At 40.3% G+C, this 16,236-nt stretch overlaps 1 protein-coding gene across 5 annotated transcripts in view; it reads left to right on the forward strand.

Annotated features, from left to right (window-relative positions):
• Window positions 1-16,236, forward strand: part of sipa1l1 (signal-induced proliferation-associated 1 like 1) — a 351,678-nt gene that overhangs the window by 226,087 nt on the left and 109,355 nt on the right. The window lies entirely within an intron of this gene.

Below are 16,236 nucleotides of genomic sequence, written 5' to 3' on the forward strand. Positions count from 1 at the left end.
GAAAACATTACATCGTGCTTCACCATTGAATAGAAGAGAGACTGCCAAAGTATGATGAGAATGAGCGAGCTGAGGGGTTAGCCAAAGGCTTGTATGAAAGTATTGTTTAAAAAATCATCTTCAATTGCCTGCACTAAATGTGGAGCAGCATGTTGAGTTTATCTCAATGGAAATGAATTTCAGAGGCAGAGTACAATGCTGCTGGTACGATGAAACATGTTTAGTGCTACCAATTGAGAATCAATTTTTTATGTGGCTGAGTCTTTAGCAGGGTTTTAAGGAGGCAGACATTTTTGGAAAGAAGTGCAGAGAATAATGCTGATTGTTCTGTTACAATTTGTTTTTTAGTCTGGATTGTACAGGTCATTAAGTTCAGAAATTATGTTTGAACAAGATTTGGATGAGACATGATATAGGCATCTGTATGGTTTCAGACTCATTAAGCATTAGTTGGATGGCAGCCAGTTAGGTGTGTTTGGCGGCAATAGTACTTGCAGCAAATTTGTGTTAGGTCTGCAACAGTGTCAAGTCATAGTTACTTCAGCACAGGAGGGCATTTCATGCCTAAAATCATTCACACTTTTTTCATTTCTGCTATTACCACACCCTTACAATTTATTTCTAAAATATTTATTAACTATATCTTTAAATATCCTAGAACATTCAGTAGCTTAAATTATTTCTGGGACAGTATCCACGTGAGGAGTCAGACTGCGCAAAAGGTGATAAAGGAAAGTATTTATGTTTAAGAAAGAACTGCAGTGCTGGAAAAATTGAAGGCAGACAAAAATGCTGGAGAAACTCAGCGGGTGAGGCAGCATCTATGGAGCGAAGGAATAGGTGACGTTTCGGGTCGAGACCTTTCTTCAGGAAAGTACGCTCATTGATGCAGCACTTTAAAAATAAGAAATTATGATGACAGATATTTGAAATGATCAAAAGAAAATGGAGAAAATATCACATTTTTCATACACAAAGCAATTAACTCTTGAAATGGACTTCAGTTGGGATATTGAATTACAGGTGCACAACCTTTTATCCGAAGATCCAAATAACGAAAACCTCCGAATAGCGGAAATATTTTCGGTCCTTGAAGAAAGGTCCTTGGAAACGTTCACCGAGGGTGGCCCGCAGAGGTGACAGCGGAACCTCCGGTCGGTCCTCGAAGAAAGGGGAACTAAATCCCCATTCATAAAAGAGAAGGTGAGGGTATATTGCGCGGGAGGGTTAATAATTGACAATATGCTGCTGCCTGCCCGCTGAGTTAAAAAGTTCCCACGGTGGACTCACGATACACAGTGTATCGTGAGTCTTGCGTGGGAACTTTTTAACTCAGCGGGCAGGGAGCAGCAAATTGTCGCTCCCTTCAGTTTCACCCCACCTACACCCCTCTGCTTCCCGGCCATGTGTGTGACCCCTTCCCCTCCCCTCTCCAGCTCCCCGCTCATTTCACCGGCGCGGGGGCTTTGTACTGTCTTCAAGTCGGCGATGCCAGCATACAGTGCCAGTCACCGGAGACGTCAGGACCAACGGGACACTGACCCCCAGGCCCACTGCAAGCAAGGAGATCCCAGAGACCCACAGCCAGCAGCAGCCCAGCCCCATTCCAACTCCAGAGGAAAACTGCAAACTGGCCGGAGACATCAGAACCACCAGAAGCCGCTCCCCGATGGATCGCTACGACGACAAGTGGCAGTTCGCCCATAGCCCGAGCTGTGCCCCCTCATCGGGACACCGACCCCCAGGCCCACTGCAAGCACGGCGATCCCAGATCAGCAACTCCAGCCCAGCCCCGCTCCAACTCCAGAGGAACACGCTCCCCGTATGGGCAGAAGCTGATGGTGTGCAAGGTACGTCTTGTTCTTGGGGTCGCGCAGCTCGGGCTGTGGGCGAACTGCCACTTGTCGCCGTAGCGGCCCATCGGGGAGCGGATTCCTCTGGCATTGGAGGGGGAGGGGGGTATTGTGCTGTTTGATCGCCTCCTGCTATCGCAGGGACAGGGAGACAGGACGTTCACCGAGGGCGGCCCGCAGAGGTGACAGCGGAACCTCCGGTCGGTCCTGGAAGAAAGGGGAACTAAATCCCCTTCATAAAAGAGAAGTGGAGGGTATATTGCCCGGGAGGGTATATCGCCTACCTGGAAGAAACCGGACATTTTTTCCAGGATGTCGTCTGCACACCAAAGCTCACGTTTGGCGCCAAACGCACGTCGCCTCTGCTGCACACGGATATAAGAGTGACATGAGTGCGTGAGGTGATTCAATGCTGCGGTCACATTTACAAATTCAGGAATTCATTCAACACACTGCATTTCATACAGACATTTATTCTGCAAGAAAAAACTACATTGAAGACTCAAACTCGCGACCGAGGAACTGCCGGGATCAAGGTGCAAACTCGCGACCTTGCGGATATGAGCCGAGCACTCTACCACTGAGCCAGCCATTAAAATCTACGCTAAAAAATTTCCATTCCGAAGGCCGACAAATTACGAATTACGAATTACGAAAAGTGTCTGGTCCCAAGGCTTTCGGATAAAAGGTTGTGCACCTGTACTAATGTGATTCAAGAGGGAGTTAAGTAATTGACGGGATGTCTGCGAGATTCTCCAGATTTTAAGGTGAAGGGGAAAAGATTTAATAGGAATCTGAGGGGTAACTTTTTCACACAAAGGGTGGTGGGTGTATGGAACGAGCCGCCAGAGGAGGTAGTTGAGGCAAGGACTATCCCAACTTATAAGAAGCAGTTAGACAGGTACATGGATAGGACAGGTTTGAGGGATATGGACCAAATGCTGGCACGTTGGACTGGTGTGGGTAAATGAGGCAGAAGGGCCTGTTTTCACACTGTATGGCTCTATAAGATGTTTAGGGTTCTGATTTTGTGATTTCATCTATTCATGTGTTGTTATACAACTTGTCTAGAAATGCAACAGAGCATGCCCAAGGCCATAACACAGTCGAAAGGGCATTAAAATATTTTTGTGATAGAAAATGTGGTACCTGAGACAGAGGTGGAGTTCATCTTGAGGTGGATGGGGAGGTGGTTGAAGTCAAGGTTCAGGGCATGATGTAGGTGAGAAATTGGGTAGATTGTTGTGGGGTGCAGGTGACCAGAATCATACTAGCGGGATTGTGCCAGTGAGCGAGATCAGAAGGTGTCAATGCTGTGTGGAAACAGGTGAGTAGAGGAGCACGAAATGTCAAAGATAACTTTGGGATTTTCCTTTGTGAAACCTTGGTTGCAGGAAGCACCCATTTATTGTTGCTCTTCAGAATGATCTAAGTTCCCCTGCGGTGCCTAAAAGAACACTGCACAAGGAGTGAATCCACCTCTTGCATGAATGGTGGAAAAATCAAGTTGGGTGTGTAAGGGTGCGTTGAATTGAAAGTAGCTGACCAAATATAAAGTGGTGCAAAAAGATCTAAAAATAGCATTTCAATCTGGAAAAATAGATTACTTTTGGATGCAAAGCACAGGAAAAAAAAAATCAGAATTTGTGTACCCAGAGAAATGAATGCAAGAATGCTAACAACTCGGCAGCGGCTAACACTGCTGTCCCCAAGTATCTGATCGATAATTAATACCATGATTGCATTAAAAATTTGCTTCATCCTGGAATTCCACTTCCACTTCATTTCCAAGTACTTTGGTGTAATTTCAATCTATTCCAATACAAAGTGCCATTGTTGCATTAAATTCCTGAAACTATAATGCATCGTACATGTTACGTTTTTCAGTATTCCGAAACATTGACGACAGTTTAGAATTTTTTTTTGCAGCTTTGTGCTGAAATGGTTTGAAATGTCCAAACATGCTTTGTAGTGAGGAATTGGAATTTGTAGTTCCAGGAAGCAGCAAAATAGATGTAGTTGATAAGTGTGCCTCCAACTTTATACATTCTGTTCTTTGTTTAAAATCCATTCAAACTGACAGCCCCTGATGAACGATTTTAATAATCCACTGTCATAATTGCTGACCTCAGATCTCAAAAATATCTAATTTATACATGTGAAGTTCCGTTTCCTCATAATAAGAATGAATTTCTAAATTAAAATCACTATTTTATTTAAAACATTTAACATACAGTTCCTGTATATTTACAGTTCCTGTATATTTATTTAAAATAATCTTAAAAATCCTATTTTTATTGCTTAGGTTTGTGTTTGAGATTTCTGAAATTTGAATAGTTTTTTAGTGAGCTTGTTATTACAGTTGTGTCTCCGATGCCCAATGGAAGATACTAGGTTGCTAGTCACTTTGATAAAAGGGAAAATAAATGTCAGTGGCCATCTGATATTTCCTGCTGACTACAAATTCAAAGCAGCTATGTATACTGCTCTCATTTGGTTTTCCATGCTACACTCTGTAATTTAGTAAAAGTAAGAGGTTGCACATAGTGAGACAGTTTTACAGCCTCAGAATAACCTGAAGCATCGCATAGCCAATGTCTTACAAGAATGAATACATTTTATAGAAGTAATGTGAAACAAAACATGGCAGTTATTTTATGCTCAGCAATGTCTCAAATATAGCAATGTTTTAATGACAACATTATTTGATTAAATTGATTAATGACAAAATTAATGATTACATTGATTGATGGATGAAGGTTGGGCAGAACCCTGGGTAACACCTGGGTCTTTAAAAGTATGCCTCGGCATATTTTGCATCCACTCAAGGCATTTGTAGGATCTTTTGAGTGCACCCTACTTTAGACTTGGATACATTGGTTACATAGTCAAATTTCGTACGGGTTTGGTTGAATACAATCAAATGAAAATACAATCAATTAAAAATTTTACTTGTTTGCATTGGTCTACGTGGCTCTTACATGCTCGTAAACCTACGTATTGAACCATCATGTGGAACAATAAAAAATGTTTTCTGATGCAATCTACCCACTGTAAATGGAAACTATACTTCATTCCCACTGTTTTGAAGAATTAAAATATTGGAAGAAAATATCTTCTATTTCAATCATGAGACATGCAATGATCAATGACCCTTGTACCACGCATGTAATTACCATGGCCTGAGATTCCATTCCTATGCGTCCTGCAGAACAAACAATTAAGAAATGGCATCATCACCATTAAATAAAATAATGGCTGATCTGATTTTGACCTTGGCTCAACTTTCCTGCCCATTCCCCATAACCCATGACTCACCTTATCCGTAAATATATTTAATGATTCAGTACACTATTTTGCAGGTAGTATTTTAAAGATTCATAATTTTCTTTAAGAAGATCTTCCTCATCTTATTATATTGGTGATTCCTTTCCCTGAAGGTATGCCTTAGTTCTTATTGTATCTCCAAGGGTGAAGCATCCCTCAGTTTCTACCTTGTGAACCCTCTTAAAACCTTACTTAACATCACTCTTTCTTCCAAATGCTAATGATGAATAGGCGCCACATATTAACTTGTTTCTCATGAGATTGCCCTATTAATTATTGGAATCTACGTAATAACATTTCTCTAAATTGCTTCCAATGCAAATACATCCTCCATAAATACAGAGATCAAGATGATGTACAATTTACCAACTGTAGTCTCACTGCACTCCTCAGAATTTGTGCGAAGTATTTTCTGCTTGTGTGCTACCTTTGCAATACGGTTAGCATTTAACTAGTTTTCCTTGTTACTTGTTGTGCCTGCATGTTAACTTTGCATTTAGAGACATTGAGTCATGCAGCTCAGAAACAAGTACTTCGGCTCAACTCTCCCATGCCAACCAAGATGCACCACCCAAGCTAAGCCCAGTTGCTCATATTTGACCCCGATCCCTCTAAAACTTTCATATCCATGTACCTGCCCAAATGTCTTTTAAATAGTGTTATTGTACTTTCCTCAACAACTAATTCTGGCAGCTTGTTCCATATACCCACTACCCTCTGTGTGAAAAAAGTTGTCCCTCAAGTTCCTTTTAAATCTTGTCACTCTCACCTTAAACCTATGCCTGTTAGTTCTTGATATCTCTACCCTGGAAAAAACACTATGCATTCACCCTATTTTCCTCATGATATTATATACCTCTATAAGATCACCAAGCGACCTCAAGTGCTGCAAGGAATAAAGTTCTAGCCTGTCCAACCTCTCCCTATAGCTTAAGCCCTCAAGTCCCAATAACATCCTCGTAAATTTTTTCTGTATGCTTTCTACCTTAACTATCCTTCCTACAGCAAGATTATTAAAACTGAACACAATATTCACTGTCTTGTTCAACTCGAACATTATGTCCAACTTCTGTAATCAATTTCCTGGCTAAAATGCCAAAAACGACCTTCACCATCCACCCTATATACCAGGATGCCACTTTAAGGGAATTATGTACTTGTATGCCGAAATCCCTCTGTTCGACAATGCTCCCCAGTGCCCTACCATTTGTTTCTCTTTGATTGACTTCCCAAAATGTAACACGTCACATTTATCTGCATTAAACTCCTTTAGCTATAGCTCGACCCACTTGCCCAGCTGAACAAGATCCTGCTGTAATTCTTGATATCCTCCTTCCCTGTCAATGACACCATCTGCTTTAGTGTTATCAGCAAGCATATTGATATATTGATCATGTCTTGTACATTCTCATCCAAATTGTTCATATGGATGACAAACAGCAATGAGCCCAGAACCGATCGCTGCAATGCACCACTCGCAACAGACCAGTCCGTAAAACTCCCTCCAGCACAGCCCTCTGCTCCTGATAATTAAGACATTTCTGTATCTAGTTAGGTTTCCTTGGATTCCATGCAATCTAACCCTCCAGAGCAGCATGCCATGCGGAACCTTATCAAAGGCCTTGTTGAAGACCATATAGACAATGTCTATGGTCTTGCCTACATCAATCTTCTTGGTTACTTCTTCAAAAATGAGAACACAAATTGCTCTGCACAGCAGTATTTGTAGTCTTTCTCTGTTATCGAACATTCGGCATTTTAATTCTTCCTGCCAAACTGCAAAACCTTGCATTTCTTATCTTGTTCATCATCTGGCACCCACAGCCCCATGTTTTCTTCCCAAGACACAACAGCATCCTCACCGTCACAGTTTTTGCTCAACTGATTTTGTTAAAAAGTTTCAATTCCTTAGATATGCAGACACAAGAGTACTAAATCCTTCATACTCAAGCTCTTGATTACTTAGTAATTCCTTCATTCTTGTTATTCTCCATCACATTCAAAGTTATTTCAGAACCATATTAAATTTTAAGCATTTTGCTCCTGTCCTTGAAACTAAATGAGCAAAGTGATGAGAAGAGCAGACGGGGAATAAAGATGATTATTCTTTGGTTGTTATTCAACATTTTAATCAAATCATACACTGCTCTCTGTCTCTTTATCTTGAGTTCATGCACTTCCATCTACATATTTAAAACGATAGAACAGTAACATTGTCAGAGTGATTTGTTTGATGTTGCACAACTGATTTAATAACTGTACAAACCTTTCATTCTGTTACATTATACATTATCCAGGATTCCCATATTCCCCGTAGGAAAGGTCCAGTTTTAAATTTGGCAACTGTTTATTGTGATACATGTGAAATAAGCTTACCTTGAGGAAAAACTGCAAGCACATACGCCCATGTTGTCAGCTTGTGTTACAGCCTACAACTTCCTGACCAAGAACCATAAGCCATTGTGATTTTGTCCCAACATGAGTACATGATTAGCCCTCCTAGAAGTCTGGGACAGTACGTTATTGCGACTATAGCAGTTCATTGAGAATGAGATTGTGAGAATGGAGTTAGATTTCTGGTAGCGGTGAACAGTAAAAAGGGTAATCTTTACTGTGAATCGGGTTCAATCAATGAAACTATACATTTGTTCCTTTATTTAAGGAAATAAAATACCAGATTGAAAAGTTTAATTACAGTTGTGTGAAATGTTGGTATGCAGATAAATCTCAGTGTCCAAAACGCAGAATGTTAGCCAGGAGCAAATTTTAATGAAGTAGGCAAAGTAAATGAAGACACAAAGTGCTGGAGTAACTTAGCAGATCAAGTAGCAACCGATGCTGACTGACCTGCCCAGTTACTCGAGCACTTTGTGTGTTTTTTTTTTGTAAACCATCGACAGTTTTGTAAGCTTACGTTTTTTGTAGGCATCGACAGTTCCTCATTTCTACATTAGACAACGTGCATGTTGAGTTTTACTGCAAGGACATGCAGTACATGAAGGAGGGCTTGGGTCAGGTAACCATGCTCTAACCCAAATCCATTTATCTGATATTGACTCATTTGATCCTATACAATAGTTGTTATGGGATATGTGTTATTGTCCTAAATGTGCCATTAATTTTTTGTTTTAACACTGATCCAACTGTAGATCTAAAAAGAAATAGTATTGCTTGCAATCACTCAAATTATTTTTCCAGCATGCTTTTTGCCTTGTCCTAGGATACATATTCTGTGTAGTGCCTTGTACGTGACTGGATTATTTGGAACTGTTTTACTTCCCTAATCAGCTTTTATTTCTTTAAACCAAATCTCTCCTATTTCCATATATAGTAAGAAGTTTGTATTTATTTTTTAAGCATGCATCCATAAAATTAATCCCTCTCATCCCCACAAAATGAAAACAATTTATATTTGAACAGGTCTTGCAGGACTAAGCAGTCCAATAAAAATTTAGATTTTTTTTTGTTCGGCCAACCTTTCCATTCTCTGACCAGTTGGACAAAGCAATCTTGCAAATTTATTTAGAATTATGTTCAGGTAAGAAAACTTGACAATAGCCATAAAAAAACTAATCAATTTATTAAGATTATTTTTATAAATATAAATTAGGGTATTCAATTTGGAACTTAATGCCAATCTGGCATCATTGATTTAGTCTGAGGAGGGAGTTGAAAGAGCAATAGGCAACTGCAGCCAAGGAGATGTCCAACTCTTTGCAAGGAAATAAAGGTACATTCAAACTAAAAGTCTGGCAATATATTTCCAGTCTCAGCAATTTATCAAATTGTTGAACTTTTGCCATTTCAAAATTGTGTACTTGAAATTAATATTTTTATGGAGGATGGTATTGCTGCTTTTTGGATTAATTTTGGACTGTTAATTGTTGGGCTCTTAAAACCCAAGGGACATTGATTGCTGTTAAAATGTAAATTATTATGACATCGCAGTCCCTTTTGAAATCAGTGTTTTATTTGGAACAAATCAGAAGGACACCATCTTAATTGTATTATAAAGAGACTTCTGTTAACATGATCTATTTCCACATGCAGAACTGTTATTTCTTGCTAATCCTGCAGCAATTAATGTACAATTTAATCCTTCAGAATGTGATTACAGTGCTGCTTGGAACATTCAAGCCATCGTTACACTATCTGCTGCAAAAAAAAATAACGGATTAAGTATTTTTATCTGATTAAAATGCATGACTCATATTTTTGTTTACAGTTTGTGACCATATAGTCTCCAATATAAATGATGTCCTCTCCTACCTATATTATTCTGCTTTTTTTCTGGTTTATATAAGTATATTACCTGAATTTCATTGAGGTATTGTAATGCTCCCATACTGTTGCTTATTATTGGTTATTAATTCAATGTTTCAGGTAATCTAGCTATTTCACACAGGCCTATCAATTAAGATTTCTTGCTTTTAAAATTTGTCCTATTTTTAGGTGTCCATTTCATAATTAAAGCATAACATTGTACGTTTCTCTATCTACAATCTTATCACCCTCCTTGCATCATTAATCTCACTGCTGTCCTGTCTCTTTTCCTTGAAAGCTTTGATCCTCTAATGTTATCAACTTTTTAAATGGAAATATACATCTGAACAATGCGGAGTAAAATGACAATGTATGAGGAAAAGATTTTGTTTTACATTTTTTGCAGTTGATTTGTGCCCATCCCTTATGATCAGCAGTCATTTTCCAGACGGGTTGTCAGATAAGGATAAGAACTAACAGCCAGGGTTGTTTCTTAAAACATATTATGTCAAATTAAATAAAACGAGCATTCTATTGTAAAAGACATTTACATGGCATATTTGCATTAAAATTCTTCAGATGATTGGCAAGGTTTTGTAAACAAAGACCATCATTTATTTATTTGGCTCTGTACTACACTATTTGAGATTTGTAATAGGAAAATAACACAAGTGGTTAAAGTGCACATTGTCAGAATTTAATCAAGGCCATTTTTATACATTTTGGTTTCACCATGTAGAAAGTACACCAGTGTTTACAGATAGTCCCCCATTTCAGGGCACCATAATGTTTGGGACACAGCAATGTCATGTCAATGAAAGTAGTCATGTTTAGTATTTTGGTGCATATTCTTTGCATGCAATGACTGCTTGAAGTCTGTGGACATCACCAGTTGCTTGGTGTCTTCTCTGGTGATGCTTTGTCAGGCCTGTATTGCAGCCATCTTTAGCTCATGCTTGCTTTGGGGATAGTCCCCTCCAGTTTTCTCTTCAGCGTATAAAAGGCATGCTCAGTTGGGTTTAGATCGGGTAATTGACTTGGCCACTCGAGAATTGACCATTTTTTAGCTTTGAAAAACGTCTTTGTTGCTCTAGCAGTATGTTTGGGTTTATTGTCTTGCTGTAGAATGGACCACCAGCCAATGAGTTTTGAGGCATTTGTTTGAACTTGAGCAGATATGATGTGTCTATACACTTCAGAATTCATTATGCTACTACCATCAGCAGTTGTATCATCAATGAAGATAAGTGAGCCAGTACCTTCAGCAGCCATACATGCCCAGGCCATAACACCCCCACCACCATGTTTCACAGAAGAGGTGGTATGCTTTGGATCTTGGGCAGTTCCTCTCCTCCATACTTTGCTCTTGCCATCACTCTGATATGTTGATCTTCATCTCATCTGTCCACAAGACCTTTTTTTCAGAACTGTGGTTGCTCTTTTAAGTACTTCTTGAGAAACTGTAACCTGGCCATCCTATTTTTGCGGCTAACCAGTGGTTTGCATCTTGTAGTACAGCCGCTGTGTTTCTGTTCATGAAGTCTTCTGCAGACAGTGATCATTGACAAATTTACACCTGACTCCTGATGAGTGTTGCTAATCTGATGGACAGGTGTTTATGGATTTTTCTTTATTATAGAGAGAATTATTCTGTCATCAGCTGTGGAGGTCTTCCTTGGCCTGCCAGTCTGTTTGCAATTAGTAAGCTCACCAGTGCTCTCTTTCTTCTTGATGATGTTCCAAACAGTTGATTTTAGTAAGCCCAAGGTTTGGTTGATCTCTCTTACCATTTTATTCTTGTTTCTCAGTCTCATAATGGTTTATTTGACTTTCATTGGCACAACTTTGGTCCTCATGTTAATAAACAGCAATAAAAGTTTCCAAATGTGATGGAAAGACTGGAGGAAAGACTGGGTGCTGAGAGCTCGCTTATACCTGCATTAGGGAGGCAATTAAACACACCTGAGCAATTACAAACACCTGTGAAGACATGTGTCCCAAATGTTATGATGCCCTGAAATGGGGGGGGGGGACCTATGTAGAAACACTGCTGTAATTTCTACATGGTGAAACCAAAATGTATAAAGATGGCCTTAAATAAAATATGCACTTTAACCACATGTGATTTTTTCTTTACAAATCACAAATTGTGGAGTACAGAGGCAAATAAATAAATCATGGGTCTTTGTCCCAAACATTATGTAGGGCACTGTATGTCTTTTAGTTTGTTGCATTGTCCAACTTTCTTACCTGCCCTACCTGTCAGGCACGTGCCGTGAGTAATTACTCAGGGTAGGCAGTCAGTCGGCTTTTAAAAAAACACTTAAACCGCACGTGCGCAGATTGTTCTCCTCTCCGTAAAAATTAAAATTAAAAATAAGTAACAATTCAATTTGCCCAAGGCTTCCAAATCTCATTCGTTTTGATTTACTGAATAGGAGGGGGGTGGAGGACGATGGCAGGTGGAGAGATAGTGGGAAAAACGGGAGCACACCGGGACAAGTTGAATCAGGTGTCATCTTATTGATGACAATACTTGTTCAAGGGACCAATTGGGGGGAGAGTTCGGGGAGGGCAGGAGTGTTGAAAAGGAGGGGGTCGGGGATCATGCCAGTGAGTAGCTCACTCACCGCTGCTGCCGCGCTCCGGGCGCAGAGCCACCGCATTGGGGCCGGGGAGGGAAGTATCTCGGGGTGGCTGCGAGCGGCTGCCAGGACCTCAGCGCTTTCTGCCAGCCCGCTCACCTCTGGCAGTGCTCTCCATCTGAACATCTCTCACCTGTCGCTCGCCGGCTTTGCTCATGTCAGCCGCTTCCCGCAAATCCTTATATTTCGACAGCCGAGTAACCTCAATTTGTCCGTTGATCGCACTGTCGGAATTTGTCGGCAGGGGAGAGGTTTTCAGATGGAGAGCACAGCCAGAGGTGAGCGGGGAGCACTACCAGAAGGTGCTGTCCGGTCCCGGCAGCCGCTCGCAGCCACCCGAGCTAATTCACTCCCCGGCCACAATGCGGTGGCTCCATGCCTGGAGTGTCGCAAGTGGGTTACTGGCATGATCCCCAATCCCCTCCTTCACAACGTTCCTGCCCTCCCCGCAACCTTATCCCGGGCCAGACTCCCCAAACTCTGTGAAAGGAGCTCTCCCACCCACCCGCCACCCTGGGAAATACGGTATTTAAAAACATATCGCACCAAGAGATTTGTCTACCACATTATTGGTACAAGAATTCCATTCTTCTCTCTATGTTTCCTAATATACTCTTAAGATAATGACAATCCATATTAGAAAAACCCGTCAAGAAACTTGCGCTGCTCATGCGCAGTAGTACTGCAAAGGCAGAATTTCAGCTGCCTTCAGCTCCCCTTGAAATTGATGATTTGAAGCAGCACCAATGGCACGACAGCGGCACAGACTTTTGCGTGTTGCAAGTACTGCGCATAAAAGGCACAGAGAATTATGCATACCTAAGAGATCGATCTCGTAGATAGGCATAATTCTCCCATGCCTTTACTATTTATATTTAATAATTACCATTTTATAATTTTAGTCAGGGTAGGCAGTGCCTACTTTGCCTACCCTGACGGCACGTGCCTGTTACCTGTATATGGCCAGAGATGCAGATGCAGAATAAAAGTTTCCCCACTCATGAGTCATTTTGTTTTGTTCCTCTCAATATGTTTTGCAATGGCAAATTGATCCCAAAGCTGGCTTCTGACCAGTATGCCCCAGTGTAGCATTGATGGTTAATTAAGCAATATCCATGGCTTGCCAGCTGTCCATTAAAAGAAAAACAAATGACTAACAAACATTCAAGAATAAATTATCAAAAATTTAAATATATGAATTACTAAAATAATTTAAAAATTAACATTCTAAAATAACTTGAGCCTTTGAAACGCCTGAACAGCTTGAAACCTAATGGAAACAATGTAAGTTCTCTGAACTTCTTTCCTACCCATCTCCCTGAGTAGTTCTTCGCCATCAGCATGAATGGATTTGCTGAGCCTTGCCAGATCTTGTGTGCAGGAAGGAACTTCAGATACTGATTTACACCGAAGATAGACACAAAATGTTGGAGAAACTCAGCAGGGCAAGCAGCATCTCTGGATAGAAGGAATGTGTGACATTTCAGGTCGAGACCCTTCTTCAGCTTGGAGTCCACATCACCCAAACATCAGAATAGTTGGAGTGCCAACAACGAGGACTTCTCTGGAAGTTCGAAGCTCTTGAGATGATACAAGGGTCCTCAGTTGGGGATTGTCAGTCTGCTGCTCCTTACACGATTATTGCACCACTGTTATTTTGATCCTTACACTTCACCAGATGGATCTTTTTTGCTTGTATAATTTCAATGCATACATGTGTGGAATAATGTGCTTTCCTCCTGAGTGACACTGTACCATGAGCTACTTGGCCGGATGCCTTTCCATCAACAGTCTGTTCAGTGCAGCTCAATGCAGGAATACAATACAGCTGAGTCCGAAAGTCAAATACTGAAGTTGTTGGAAACCTGAAATAAAACATAGATTGCTGGAAATGCTCAATATGTCAGGCAAGGTCATGAGGGAGAAACAAAGTTAACATTTTGGGTCACTGGTCATTTTTTAAATCTGGAAAAGGTGAGATATGAAGAAAACTTTTAAGTTGTAAATGAATGGGGAGGGATAGAGAGAATGAAGGGGAGATCTGATATCATGGAGGTGGCAAAATTACAAAGAATTACTGGAACCAAATGAAAGAGTGATAAAGGTCTAAGGAGTAAGAAAAAGGTCAGGGTGGATGAGGAGACAAATGTTTGAAATTGTCAGTAGAAATGAGAGAACAAAAATGAAAGCTGATGTTTGGCGATCTAATCTGGGAATGCAGCTATTTGAATTTTATGAAATAGTTGTTAAATTTTGATGACTGTCATATGCTGAATTAGAAGGTGAGGTTGAAGAATTAAAGTGACGGGTAACTGGAAACCTAGGACTATCCATCGACTGAGCAAAGGTGTTTTGTAAAGTAGTGAGGCAGGAGACCAGGAGTTGCGCTTACAATATCAGGAGAGTTATGCCCCTGTCCCACTTAGGAAACCTGAACGGAAACCTCTAGAGACTTTGCGCCCCACCCAAGGTTTCCGTGCTGTTCCCGGAGGTTTTTTGTCAGTCTCCCTACCTGCTTCCACTACCTGCAACCTCCGGCAACCACCTGCAACATCCGGGAACCGCATGGAAACCTTGGGTGGGGCGCAAAGTCTCCAGAGGTTTCCGTTCAGGTTTCCTAAGTGGGACAGGGGCATTAAATGTGATTATAGTATGAATGTATTTGGGTGCTTTATGATCCGAATGGATTTAGTGGACCGTAGTGATTGTATGACGATAATTTTATCATTATTACACTGGCTGATAGAACCTTTGCATTTGTTTATTTTCTAATAATCCCAGATTTACTTATCCTCCTCCTTCTTGGAACTGGTTTATTTTGATTTAATCTAGCTAGATGACAAGATTTTTGATAATAGGAATGATAGCAAAACATTATATAATGGGAACTGTTTGTACTCGTGCTTTCCAGTGTGGAATGTTGAAGAATGTGTTTAAGAAACGTGTTTCTCGTTGGTAAAGAAAATTGCTTCCTGAAGCCTCAAAGTTAGTTCTGCAAAGTCAGCTAACTGTGCTCTCAATAGGCATTGAACGTGGCAGTACTTTGGTCCATGTGGTTTTGTGGAACACCATGTGTTAAGTTATACGTTCTCATCACTCAGAGCTTGTACAGATGTAATTTTCTTTTCGGTCAACTGAAGGAAAATGCTGTCAGTCACATCTTGCAAGACTGTGAATGTCATTATAAACAATTTTAGTCATTGCTTGGGGCAAATCATCTCAGTGAAGAATTCAAAAATGAACATATCGTCTAACAGATACAATTAATGCAACTAACATTTGAGAGCTGATGTCAAAAAGATGCTCCACTTTTAATCTCCTGCCTCATCTTGAGCTTCTTCTGATGGTTAGCTTAAATCAGGGAGAAAGTCGACACCATCAACTTTGAAAGTTCAGTATATCTAAGCAGTAGTTTGTCCACAGAAAATTTGTGTTTAATTTACTCATTTCACATTACCTCTCCATAACTTCATAATATGCTCTCAATATTCCTTGGGATTAGTTGGCAAGAAAATACTTTATCCAAAATGTAATAGTGAAATGAAGTGTTGGAGTTTGGTGTAGTTTTGAGGAAGTTTCAGTGTTCACAATCCCAATTTCAATTTTACACATTAAAGCTATAAGTGAAGGTCTGACGATTTGCCATTTGGACTTTCTCATCTTGGGCACGATGAAATGATCGTGGGGAGTAGGCCTGTCAAAAACATTTCTCCAGGCATCTTTATCATTGTCATTTTCTCCTTTGTCATCAGTTTTTTTCTGTATCCTAAAGTAAGGAACAATTCCTTCTAGTCTCCTTCCAAGTAGTTTATTTCAAGCTGGTGGAGAAATGTGCAGGGAAGTTTGATCAGAAGCGGTACATGTTTTGATGAAGATTGTTTTACGTTGCCGCCTTGCTCGATGGATAGAATTTTGGGATGCTGGGAAGAAATGCTGTTTTGTATGGACTTCTTTACAAATGATTGGGTTGAAATAGACCACTTTATATCTATCTTGCGATGACATGTCAACAACGATAAATCAAACATGAATGGATAAATCAATCAGCATAGTAACTACATTTTCAAATTTTAATTTTTGCCATTTGTAACGAGATGGTAAAAATGATGCTATATTGTGATGTTGTGCCTCAAGAACTAATCTCTTCA

Source organism: Leucoraja erinacea, chromosome 9 (genome assembly GCF_028641065.1).
Source record: "Leucoraja erinacea ecotype New England chromosome 9, Leri_hhj_1, whole genome shotgun sequence".
Lineage (NCBI taxonomy): Eukaryota > Metazoa > Chordata > Chondrichthyes > Rajiformes > Rajidae > Leucoraja > Leucoraja erinaceus.